Raw genomic sequence first — 13353 nt, forward strand, 5'->3', positions numbered from 1 at the left:
TGTTAAGATATGCTAGCATAAAATTTTCTCGTTCCACCTTAAATGGTGCAGCAGTTCTTTGTGCCTGAGGCGTTATAATAACTTGCACCATTAAAGGTGGACATTTTTTTTTTTATTTAAAGGTGGAACTGGAAAATTCGAAGAAGAAGCTGGTGAAAAGTAAGCCAATTTCAGCCAAATAAACCAAATAAAAATGTAAATCTTGCAGACACAGGTGTTTATCTTGAACATATCAATTAACATTTATAAGTTCTCAACAAGCAAGATAATGTGAGGTTTACTCTTGTCGAGCATCACTGAAACAAATTTAGCTAAGCTTTATTTAAGCAATAGAGGAGTGTGGAGTGTGTTATCGCGAAATAACATCACGGCTGTGATTTGGTCGCAGGCGAACTAACTGTTGTATAATATTGTACAAGTACACGCTGATTCACGCCGTTTTCTGTTTCAGTAAGGTTAGATGAGAGCAGAAAAAAGGCTATAATCGCTGTTTTGTAAAAAGAACCGAAAGAGAATTAGAGAGGACTAATTTACAGGTAAGCAAGGGGTTTAGGGGTTCACATTCATGTGTGCGGGCGCGCGCCTCAATTGTCATTTTTTCTGTGAGTGGGAGAAAGAGAGAGATACAGAGAGAGAGAAAGAGCTGCCCGTTAGTTTTTTCTGTTACCCACGTGGCTTTTCGCCTTTTAGTTACTTTACGTGTACTTTAGCTTGAGTAAATGGACAATTGAAAATAAACGCCTCCATGTCCTGGAATTCATCTTTAGGAAGCCGTTGTTGTTCAAACTTTGACGTTCCATGTAAATGGTGCAGCAGTTCCATTCAGGCGCCAGAATGACCTGCTGCACCATTTAAGGTAGAATTGGAAAATGCGTCTAGGAAACCAGCTTCACCCATGTCAACTTTCTGAGGTCTGTCTACCACTGAAACCACTCAGAGTGTTGTATTTTTGTTCCAAAAGAGTTATGTCAATACAGTGTCAAAAGGCATTGTGTATCAATTCGAAGTGGATATATGCACTATAAGTATATTAAGTAACAAAAACAAAGGTGTCTGAATACTTGTTTCACCTCACTGTAGTATGGTAACATGAATGGTGGCTGGATTATGACAGGAATTTTCAGCAAATATATTGGGAGTAAAAAGACATAAAAAAGAAGGTTCTATAAAAAAGCATATCTTTGTATAATATGATGTTTGTTTTTTAGAGGCTTGCCGGTGGTGTCCAAGGTGTTCAAAGAATGTACTGGGGACACCTTAAAATATGCTACACACTGGGGATCAAGGGTAAGTCATACCTTTGCTGTTTCCTTTCTTCTAGAAAGATGTTACACTCTAGGCTGTCCCTAAATCTTTAAAACACTCTGGTCCTGGTCTACTTATGTTCTACAATTACAGACTGTAGTCTGTCTGTATCTTTGTATAATTTATCCCACCTTTACCTTGTTCATCAATGGTCAGGACCACCACAGAGCAGATATTATTTGCCTGGTGGATCATTCTCAGCACTACAGTAACACTGACGTCTTGGTGGCGTGTTACTGTGTCGCGCTGGTCTGAGTGGATCAGACACAGCAGTGCTGCTGGAGATTTTAAACACTGTCCACTCACTGTCCACTCTATTAGACATTCCTACCTTGTTGGTCCACCTTGTAGACAGCTCATCTGTTGCTGCACAGTTTGTGTTGGTCATCCTCTAGTCCTTCATCAGTGGTCACAGGATGCTGCCCACAGGACGCTGTTGGCTGGATATTTTTGGTTGGTGGACTATTCTCAGTCCAGCAGTGACAGTGTTTAAAAGCTCCAGCAGCACTGCTGTGTCTGATCCACTTTTGCTAGCGTGACACACACGTGTTCAAGGCCGTGTTCACACAGCAGGTAAAAGTGGCCCAAATCCGATTTTCTCACCAAATTTGATTTTTTTTTTTTTTAGGTCGTTCACATTATCTTTTTAATGCGATCTATTGCTGACATTCCTCTGAACAGTTCACGCTCCTAAACTGATGCACATGCCCAAAAGAATAATGCCTCACTTCACATGACACACTCATCCAGAGTCAACGGTAACAGCCACTTGCTTAACCACTTTCTCCAGTTCATCATGCCTGCTTTTTTTCTTTTTGTAACTGGTTTAAATCTGCCGCCAGAGAGGTTACTATTTTGACAAGAAAATGAAAGTGGCACTTATCTGTCTGGTTTCTACTTTTAAATAACTCTGAAAGATAAACAATACTCACATTTTTACAGCTCATACTATGACTATCACAGAATACTACAACTCATTCAGAGTTGAGTTGGATTGATGTTTGCATCACATGAATTCTGATCTGGTTGTTCAGACAGAGTCCCATTACCACAATTCGGATACATATCTGATTTCAATGTCAGATTCAATATGTTTTTTGTTTTTTTTTTCCCCCGTTTACACTGCCACACAGATAACACATCTGTGTCACATATGACGGAAAAGAACGGATTTGGGCCACTTTAATCTGCCTTGTGAACGTAGCCTATAACACTTCACTGTGTAAGCAGACCCTCTGCACTGCCAGCTTGAGTCATTTGTTCATTAGTATGGCAGCATATACTATGCTTATGTCACATGGCATCAGCTGGTACCAGACGTTGGTATCTGTAAATTTGTATGAGTAAGAGTACAAGTAATTGGTATTGATGAAGCCCTACTACAGACTGCAGTTACATTAAACCCCTTGGTTTTGCAAAGAATTTAGGTAATTTTGAATAATCTTTGCTTAAGATTCTGAAAAATCCAGTTTCATTAAAAATAAGGCAGCTTTTAAAATTTTATAAAACATTGAAATCAAGATGTTATCAGGGACTCCACTGCAGTGTTGAAAAACACCTCCCCAGATACACATAGAATAAGTTTTGTGTAATTTTACTTTCAGTTTCGAATTACATTTTCCCAAATGTAAGAATTAAAGTTTTATTACATATTATATTTTGGTTTTCATAAAATATTCGAATCAAGCTTTTAACAGGGAACTTCACTGCAATACCAAATTCAGACTGTGAAATTACATGAATTGCGTTCTCTGGAGGTGTTCTTCAACAATGCAGTGTAGTCTTTTACTAACAGTTTGGTTCCTTCCGTTTATAGAATTTTTTAACATGGGCATATATGTATTTAACTTTCCCAAGCATTGCAGAGGTCTTGTTCAGAATTTAAATAGCAACATAAAATGTAGCTCATAACCCGTATATGTCAGAAAGTGTTTTTAAACATTGCAGTGGAGGTTTCTGATAACAGTGTTATAAATCCAGGCTTGGAATTTTTTACTGTTCCACAATCCTCGTATTTTATACTCAACTTTAAGGCCACTGTACACGCCAATTAAACACCTTGAAACTAAGAAGGCCCTCAGTACTTATCAACATTATTTAAACATCTGCTGTGCAATGCCATCCTATCACATGCGAGGAATTCAACAATGAAAAAAATAAGAGCTACAGGCACCTCTTGCACATTTGATTAAACCACCCCCCCCACTTAACACACTCACACACACCTCTTTTGATGCTCTACTTGCACTATCTGGAACATTGCTGCTATACTGTGTTTACACTGTTTTACTACCTCAGAAACTGCTGTGGTTATGTTTGTTATCTGACTGCGTAACTAACAGATCACAGCATGTTAAATATGTCTGCACCTTATTACACTACCTCATGTCCAGAATGTGTGCTGTGTCAGTGCTGCACTGTCCTGTCTGTTTACTGTGTCAAATGTCTGTTTATCTTATTTATTGTATTGTTTCTAGCTTAATTTTTGTTTGCACACTTACGTCTGCACGTTCGCACTTTGTTCCTTGTTGCACCTTGTTGTTCCTGGAGGAACGTAATTTCACTCCACTGTGTACTTGTACATAGACGGAATGACAATAAATGCCTCTTGACTTGACTTGATCAAAGACTGCAACCTAAAGGAAGCTTTGTGTTTAGCTGCCCAGAATGGCTTGGATAGAGTTTAACAATGCTTTACATGAACTGAAAAAGGTGAAAAAATAACTAATAAACCTGTTTGTTTACTTTGCAGGTGGAGAATACACAGACGCCTTAATGGACTTCTCTACTTTTTTCATTTTTTGTTCATTCACTTGAATTGATTTATAATATTAGTAATAATAATAAACATGTATTACATCGATTATGCTTGCATTGATTTTGCCTTAGTTTATGTCAGTATTATCATAGTAATTGGGATTGTTTGAATTAGACTATCAGCAACGAATGGGAATGTGGATGGGAGGGACTAACATTACAGACTGAGAAAATGTTAATGGAATGTTAAAGTAACATAAAAAATCTGAACTTTTGACGCTGTGTACTGCTGGCTGCACACAAATATCGGGAAGATGTTTTAGGGTATGTTTTACTAACTTGCACCGAATGTCCTAAGAAAATTAAGAAAACTGGAACTATAAACCTTTGAAGAACGTATAAAGATAACATTCCAGGAATGTTCAGTGGTCAATGTATATAAAGCTGAGGTAATAATCTGGGGCATTGGTTTTAAGAAACATGTTATGGAAACACTAAAATGGCCTTTTTTAAAATTAGCAACAATATCATCATAATTAAATGTTATAGGAATGTTTTAACATTCTCAGAACATTGCAAGACCACATTCCTAGAACATTAAATTGTTGCCAATGAGGTTGGGTTGATGTTTAGGGAACATTCTTGTAACCTGAATGTTTTAACATAACTTTGAATGTTGTCAGAACGTTCCAAGACAACGTTCCTAGAATGTTAAACTGTTGTTGCAAATGAGGTTGAGGTGACGTTTTGGGAACATTCCCATAACTTAAGAAAAACGTTCTGAGAACATTAAGAAAACTGCACAGAATAACATTGAGGGAACATTCCAATGCAACGTTCCCACAACCAAAATGGAACATTAGGGGAACATTCTGAGAACGTAATTTTGTTAGCTGGGATTCTGTTTATTGAAAACTTCCTTTAAATCAAGGTACTCCGGAGGGATTTCAAATGTGGAGTCTGCGTTGGGGCTTTCTATGGACGTGGACAACACTGATATGGCAGGGTTTAAAAGGCATGATTGGTGACAGTACTCTGACCATTTGGTGATACTGTGGTTGACCCATGAGATGATGGGGTTGTGTTTCTCTAACCAAGGGAGTCCTAAGATTAACTCAAATTCGGATTGTTCGAGGACTAGAAATGACAAAGTCTCTTTATGAAGGGCACTAGTCTGTAAATCCAGGGGTGCTGTGACCTTGGATATGGTCCCCATTCCAACAGGTCCTCCATCTAGTGCGGCCACCCTCAGCACACTCTGGAGATTTTCCACTGGAACCTGAAGTTCCTCTACGAGCCTGGCATGAATGAAGTTTCCTTCTGCCCCGGAATCGATTAAAGCTGAAATGAGAATGGGGATGAAAGTATACGAAAACAGGTAACATGAATGATTTTGAAACCAACCCCTTTGTGGGCACACTCACCCCCTGTCCAGGGGTCTGCGCCTTGCTTTTTTGTGGTCTGGCGCGGCACTCGCGAACTTGCTGTCCCGCCTTGCCACAATATAAAGCACACAGCTGGTTGGTTAAACGGCGTAGCCTCTCTTCCTGTGAGCCGAGAGGAATCACACAGCATGGGTTCGGTTGGTTCCCCATGCTCAGGGCTGACTCGAGGAAGTGTCCTTCCAAGGCTTTTCACCAACTTGGTTTTGCTTCTGTGAGTCAGAAGATGATCGAACTTGATAGCCAGATTTATCAGTTGATCGAGAGTCAAGTCATCATCTTTGGTGGCTAGCTCATTAATGATCTCTGCATTCAATCCTTGGCGAAACGTCACAAGGAGAGCCGCCTCATTCCAGCCACTGTTCGCTGCAAGAGTACGAAACTCTAGCGAATAGTCCACCACTGAACGATTCCCCTGACGTAATCTAGACAATAACTCTCCGCTGACCTTACCCTCGTAGGGGTGATCAAACACAGTTTTGAATTCTCTAAGAAATTGATTATAGGATAAACGCTGAATATGGGTCCAACTGGCTGTGGCCCATTCTAAAGCTTTATCCGCTAAACGAGACACAATGAAAGAGATTTTGGCTTGGTCGGAGCTGGCAGGGGAATTAAACGGAACACTGGAGCAGAAACTGGCGACACTTATCTGGTTTACTAACTGGAAAAACCGCGGTAGTTGAAGCGGCTGCTGTCGTGGGTAGATCAGGGCTGACTGCAGGTTCCGTGAGGCTCATGGTTTGGAGCTGGCCCGTCAATCCCTGCACGCTAGCAACAAGTTGAGCCAGCTGTGCTTGTTGTTCTGCCTGTCGGTGAGTTAATGACTAAGGAGTGAGTCACTCCAGTCAGAACCTGCTGATGGCGACCCAGGAGTTGTCCCTGCTCGTTCAGAGCCTTTTGTAAGGCTTCCAGATCCGCCGTCTGCATGGGAGGCGAAGTATTCTGTAACACGTTGACAGAAACCAGACGCTCGCGAATTAAAAGGATAACAGCAGTTTTAATCACACACGGCCAAGACGTGGTCGAGTAACAGGCGTGGGTCAAGTTCAAAAAACACAAAAGAAAGGTGAGCATAACACCAAGTGAACAAACCAGTGAGGGCAAGGCAAAAACGTAATCCAAATAACAGGCAAAAGGGTTAACAGATCAGTTAAGACGGGCAAAAGTATCAGAAGGGTTAGGCAAAAAGGCAGTGGTCAAAAACAGAATATCGGTAATCGGAATACAAACGCTCAGTAGTTCACAAGGAAACAATACTTCGCAACTATCCTACCTAAAGCCCGGGCTTTTAAACTAAACAACATGAGTCATATGACAAAATACACAGGAGCTACATATTAGTATTCAGAGGATTGAGATCTCGGATAAGAGCGCGTCTGTGAGTCAGAGATCACGTGAGTTCCCCTAGAACTCTGGGTAATGGAGTCCGTGTCTTCCTCCAACTCTGAAGGAAGTTGTGCAGTGACGTGATCTCCTGTGGGATTCTGGGAGATGGAGTCTGTTTTCCTTTGACAGCTTGCCGAATGCGTGACAGCAACTGTTTACAGTGTTTTTAATTATCATCACTTTATTATTACTGAGACATTTAACTGAGATATTTTGAAAGAGAAAGAAAGAAAAAACTGTCACTGTAATAAAAAATAAAACTGAACTTCTTTACTGAATATGTAGCAGAAACCACGTGACATTGTTCTTCACAGGTTCTTTAGTAAAGACTATGGTTCTGTATAGAACCATGAACATTCAACATTTTGCAGGATTAAAGGTTTCTTTGCATCATCAATGGTTCTTCAGATTGATGTGGAATGTGTTGTTTATGGTTCTGTATAGAACCTCTTTGAAAAGTTTTCCTCATAGCACCTAAAAGTGTTCCTCTATTGTATACAAGCGTGACATAACAGCTGGATGCAACAGTAAAAGAAGCTTTTTTTGGTGCTGTAAAGAACGCTTTTCAAAAAGATCATAAATAGAACCAAGAACGGCACGTTCTCCATCAATCTGAAGAATCTTTGATGATGCAGAGAAAGTTTTAATCCTGTAAAGGGCTCTTTGAATGTTCATGGTTCTATATAGAATATATCTGTATATCTGCTGACCGGTGAGAATGACCATGTTTATTTTTGTAAGCGTGTGTGTTTTTGAGGTTATGTTGGTATGATGTGTAGATGAGACTGCTTGTGAGTTTTATAGATTTATGAGGTTTTACAGCTTTTACTGAGGTTTTACATCAATACATCATTATATTGAGCAATTTATATTAAAGAGAAATGATACTGAACCGTCTGTGTGATTCATTTTAAAGAGAGATTAACTGTTTCTCCTCTATATGAATCATTACACTGAATCGGTTCAAAGTCAGAGTTAAAACCCATTTCAGACTTTTTACTGACTTGGAATTTAGACTAAACTCCTTTTGCTTTGAGTGACACTATTTATTTATTTATTTATTTGTTTATTCATTTATTTATTTATTTTGTTTTATTTAATACTGTTTTTATATAAAATACAAATAATATTATAATAATGTAAAAAAGTTTACTTAATTGTAGAAAAAATGCTTTTCACTAATGACCTTTCTTAATTTCACACACTGATTTTCAGAGTTTGGGATACATTTATTTCAAAACAGTGGGGTCTGACTGCTCACCATGTGGCCATGAGGGTCAGGGATGCAGTCTCACTTCCTGCTGTAAAATGCAGGGGTGTGGCTAAATTTAGGCTCCACAATTGGACTAAAAACTTTGTGTTCCAGTAGTGACATGAAAACATAGGACAGAATTTTATAATTAATATTTTTTTTATCTATAAATTAAACTTTCAAATCTTTAAAGTTAAAAACATTTAAAAAAAAAACTTTATTTTCCCATGTGTAAATTTAGGGTTTAGTGTTTGAGACAGACCCATTCCAATAGAAAATGCACTGTAAATGATGATTCCTTAAGTTTAAATAGATCATAACCTCATCAAGTCAAGTCAAGTCAAGTCAGCTTTTATTTTCAATACTACAATATGTACAGGACATACAGAGTATTGAAATTGTGTTAGTCTCAGACCCCATGGTGTAGCGATAACATTAAATAGACTGTAAACAGGAAAAGTGTGAATTTAAATAGACACTAAATAAACACTAATCATAAAAAAAATAAAAATTAAAAAAACACAAATTTTAGAAAAATAGAATAATAATTAAAAAAGTATAAATTAACAGTAAACTGACATAAGGCACATACAGATTAAGGTCTGTGGGTATAAATAGTGCAATTATAAACAATAGTGCAATTAGAACACTTTTCTGCACATTTACTGTATGTAATGCACATTTACTGTGTGTTTACTGAAATTAACATTAAATTGATTTGGATTTTCCCCCAAAATATTACACTCAGTGAATATGTAGAAGTTATGCACTAAATTGGCAGAAAAATGCCATGTGTATGTGTGTTCACTGAACTTATTTCCACATAGAAAATCAACAAAACACATAATTTAATTAGGGGTCCTCAAACTTTTGCATATGACTGTAAATTAGTAAATCTAAAAATTTTCTCTGTAATGATGTTTTGGTGTTTGTGGAGTCCTTTCAGATATGAAGAGCTGAATGGTGTCTGTCTGTGATGTGTGTTATTTGAGTGAACAGAGCTGTGAGTTCAGAGTTTGATACAGTGTGTTTGAGATGGTCATCTGTGTTTATCTGGACATTCAGTAAATCTTCAGTGAGTCGGGTCTAAAGGCTCTTTACCTGAAGATCAGTGTTTGTTAGAGCTGCAGGCTGTTTTGTGGCAGGAGATGTAGATGCAGATGTGAGTTTAGATTCTCAGAGATTTCTCTGTTTCTTTCTCTTATTATGGAGGGAATGTTGGATGGATGGATGTTCATATTTGTTTATTTGTAAACGCTTTTTTCTTAACGTTTCCCTTGTCATCATGTACTTAGACAGCTGGATGCAGAGTCTGTGACTGGTATTCATTAAGAGGTCATTCAGATTCATGAGTAAAATTGAAAGAAAGCGCAGAGCTAGTATGCAAGTGTTACCAGTTTTAATGCTTGTTTATAAACAAAACAAGCAAAATATTCATCATTCGTACTGACTGAATAACATCAGAGAAATGTGATAAACACCCAAATACAAAGACAGTTTGAATAGCAAACCACAATCATTAATTTTCTTTATTTTGTAAATTGTATTCCATTTAAAAATATACAGTATAATGTGAGTGTCACATTGTAACACGTGTTATATTTGATATGGTTTGTCTTTATTTTTGGTTTGTAAAAACCCCAAATGTGACAAAATACAAAATAATCTAAATCATCTGAATCTAAATCATCATTTCAGAATTAAAAGAGGAGAGTCTTTCTGTACTGAAGAACTTAATGAGCTTAACTGAAGAAAACAAAGCAGAGGAGAAAAAGCTGAAGAGAGCTGAGACTGAACTGGAGAACACAGCCAAACAAACACACAGTAAAGAAGAAGAACTAAAAGAGAAAGAGACCATCAGAGAGATCAGTCTGGAGATCAGAGAGATGCGGGAAAGAAGAGTGAGAGAAAGAGTGGAGATGAGACAAAGAGAGGAAGAGGAGATCAGAGGAAAGATGAGAGCTGTTGTGGATGATTTGAGGAGCTCAGAGGAAGCAGTTAAAAAGATAAAGTAGAGAATTAAACAGCATGAAAAACAAAAAGATGAATGTAAGCGAAAGTTATCAGAGGAGAGAAATGAGGAGAAGAGGAGAGAGCTGGAGAGAGAAGTGGAGAGAGAAGATGAGCAGATGAAGGAGGCTGAAGAGGAGCTGAAGAGGATGCAGGAGGAGAGGAGGATGATGGTGAAGAAGCTCAGACTGGAGATGGAGATCAGAGAGAAGAATGCGGTAAAAGCAGATACACACTTCATCAGGAAGCTGCCTGAACTCATTACTCAGACTGTTATAACAAACAGACAGAGAGAGTTTGATAGAGAGATGAATGAACAAGAGAGAGAGATAGAAACACTGAAACTAAACCTCTTAGAGATGGAGAAAGAAAAAGAAAAGCAATTAGAAGAGAGAAAAAAGACTTTAGAAGAGAAAAACAAACAACTTGAACAAAAAGACACTGAATTAGAAAAACATACAAAAACAATAGAGAACAAAAATAAAACAATAGATGAGAAGAATGAACTGCTGAGAGAGAAAGAGACTCTACTGGAGATCACAGTGAAAGAGGTGGAAAGCAGTAAAAAGCAGCTGGAGACTCTGAGAAAGGAGCTGCAGGACAAGAGCAGCAAACTACAGGAGATGATGATCCTACTGGAACAACAGAAAACTGAACTCACCTGTCAGCAGAAAGAGTTAGAAGAGAAAGAACAACAACTGAAACACACAGGTAAGAATTTAAGACACAGACTGATTGTAAAATATCTGACTGATAAATTAATATTCTGTCTTTATCATTTCAGCACAACAGAATTCAGACCTACAGAGTGAAACTGAAACACTGATGGCTGGTGAGTTTACATGTTTAACAGTCAGACTCTTTATTTACTATACTAATGACTGCAATTAACTTATAACGGTATTTAATAAATACATTCTAATACATCCTAATATATATATATATATATATATATATATATATATATATATATATATATATATATATATATAGTACATCATAATTAAATAACATATTAACACACATGACCAGTTGAAAGTTTGGACACACCTATCCAAATAAGCATTTTCTGTCATTTTTATTTATGTGCTTCTGGCCAATGACCGCTGGGATAGGCTCCAGCAACCCCCGTGACCCAGAAGGATAAGCGGTTTAGATAATGTGTGAGTGTGTGTGTGTGTGTGTGTGTGTGTATCTAAAGGCTGTTGCTCAAATATGAATTAATCACATTAATGTATATGTATGAAAAGAATGTCTTTCAGCACTAAATGTGCAGCCGGCAATTCTGCTGAAAAAGTGTCTCTGGTGGTTGAGAGTGAATGTGTGTGAAGCTGCATCAAGACTGAGGGGCTGATTTCTAAAAGAATGTAAAATATGTGATATTTTTATATGCTGTACACTATTTTTGCTCTCTGCATGATTGTATGTATTAATTTACAGTTTTGATGTTTTAACTATAATTCTAAAATGTGGAAAATAGTGAAAAATAACTATTCTCTGAGAAAAAGTGTGTCTAGTGTGTCCAAACATTTGAATGGTAATAGTTTTTAACTGTTATTAATTAATATCTACTAATCCCCACTACTTGCCTCATTATTATATTCACCTCTTATTATTTCAGTTGATTTTTTTCTTGGCTTTCCTAACAGAGACATAAAATCTCCTCCACTTTCATGTTTCCTTACCAGATAATAAACTCACTCACTCTGCTGTTCAATCTCAGTTCTGTGTATCTGTCAGCTTGGCAAACTGTGAATGCAGAAAGTCTCTCACATTTTAACTGAGAGAGAAAAACAAGTGGAGGAGAAAGACAGACTTCTGACAGAAAATACAACAACACTTCAGATGAAGGAGAAGATTTTAGAAGAGAAAGATAAACTTCTCACAGAGACACAAGATGAACTGAGACAAACAACAAAGACAGTAGAGAATCATAGAATACAAATGGGAGAAATGGAGAAAAGACTTGTGGAGAAAGATGAAGAATTAAAGGAGACAAAACAAGAACTGAAAGATAAAAACACGATTATTAAAGAACATTTAGAGACTATTGTTGATAAGAGAGATTCATTATTAAAGGAAACTAATGAAAGATTAGAAAGTGTTAATAAACAGCTTAAAGATAAAGACTCACAACTGGAGAATCAGATCAAACTGCTGAGAGAGAAAGAGACTCTACTGGAGGTCACAGTGAAAGAGGAGGAAAGCAGTAAAAAGCAGCTGGAGACTCTGAGAAAGGAACTGCAGGACAAGAGCAGCAAACTACAGGAGATGATGATCCTACTGGAACAACAGAAAACTGAAGTGAGTGAAAAAGACAAACAGCTTGAAGAGAAGGAGAAACTTCTAAGTGAGAGAAACACACAGCTAATGGAAAGAGACAAGCAGGTTGAGGAGAAAGACAGACTTCTAGAGGAGAGAAACAAGCAGCTGCAGGAGAGAACAGATCCAGACTCAGCAGCTCCAGCCAGGAGGAGAAACAGCAAAGAATTTGAGCCTCCACTAAGTGAGTGATTTGTGAGTCAGATAAGATAATTCAGAAGATGCAAAACACACAAAGAAAGAAAAAAAAGTCTGATTAATGTCTATAACAGATTTAATATTGAATGTTTAAATGTGTAGAATAAGAATTACAGTACTCATTTACCACAATCTCCCAACAAAATATATTTCACAGATTAAATATGTAAACATACACTTTGTACAGGCAAATAAATTTTAAGGAGATGCTTCCTGCTGTTTTATACTGAGTGTAGAGACTCACTTAACTGGATGGATGTTCTACAAACAGTAAATTATTAGTATTTGATGTGGCATCATGAAAATTGAATGGAATAGCACAATAACAAAGATGCAGTTAAACATTTTATGTTAAATTCCTCATTTCCTCATTCACAGTGAGTGGAGAATCCTCTAGTTCAGCCTCTCCAGAGTCAGTTCCTGTAGCAGAGCTCAGGCTGGTGCTGCTGGGGGGGACTGGATGTGGGAAGAGAGCAGCAGGAAACACCATCCTGGGCAGAGAGGAGAGGAGCCAGGCTGGAGCGTCTACAGTGAGGCAGCCGAGTGAGAGCAGACAGGGGGAGGTGGCTGGGAGGCAGGTGACTGTGGTGGACACTCCTGACTGGTTCTGTCCTGGACTCTCTCTGGAGGAGCTGAGAGAGGACGTGGGACTCTGTATCCGTCTGTCTGCCCCAGGAC

General features: G+C 37.9%; 1 protein-coding gene and 1 long non-coding RNA gene across 2 annotated transcripts in view; one reads left to right on the plus strand and one right to left on the minus strand.

Annotated features, from left to right (window-relative positions):
* The window catches only part of LOC118800321 (calponin homology domain-containing protein DDB_G0272472-like), a 118589-nt gene that overhangs the window by 39241 nt on the left and 65995 nt on the right, over positions 1–13353 (minus strand). The gene's annotated exons all lie outside the window — the stretch shown is intronic.
* LOC118800325 lies at positions 120–4169 on the plus strand. The gene is made up of 3 exons (XR_005006223.1): positions 120–159; positions 1209–1287; positions 4058–4169. It is a non-coding gene; the product is annotated as an uncharacterized LOC118800325 (long non-coding RNA).

The sequence above is a fragment of the Colossoma macropomum genome, unplaced genomic scaffold, assembly GCF_904425465.1.
Source record: "Colossoma macropomum unplaced genomic scaffold, Colossoma_macropomum, whole genome shotgun sequence".
Lineage (NCBI taxonomy): Eukaryota > Metazoa > Chordata > Actinopteri > Characiformes > Serrasalmidae > Colossoma > Colossoma macropomum.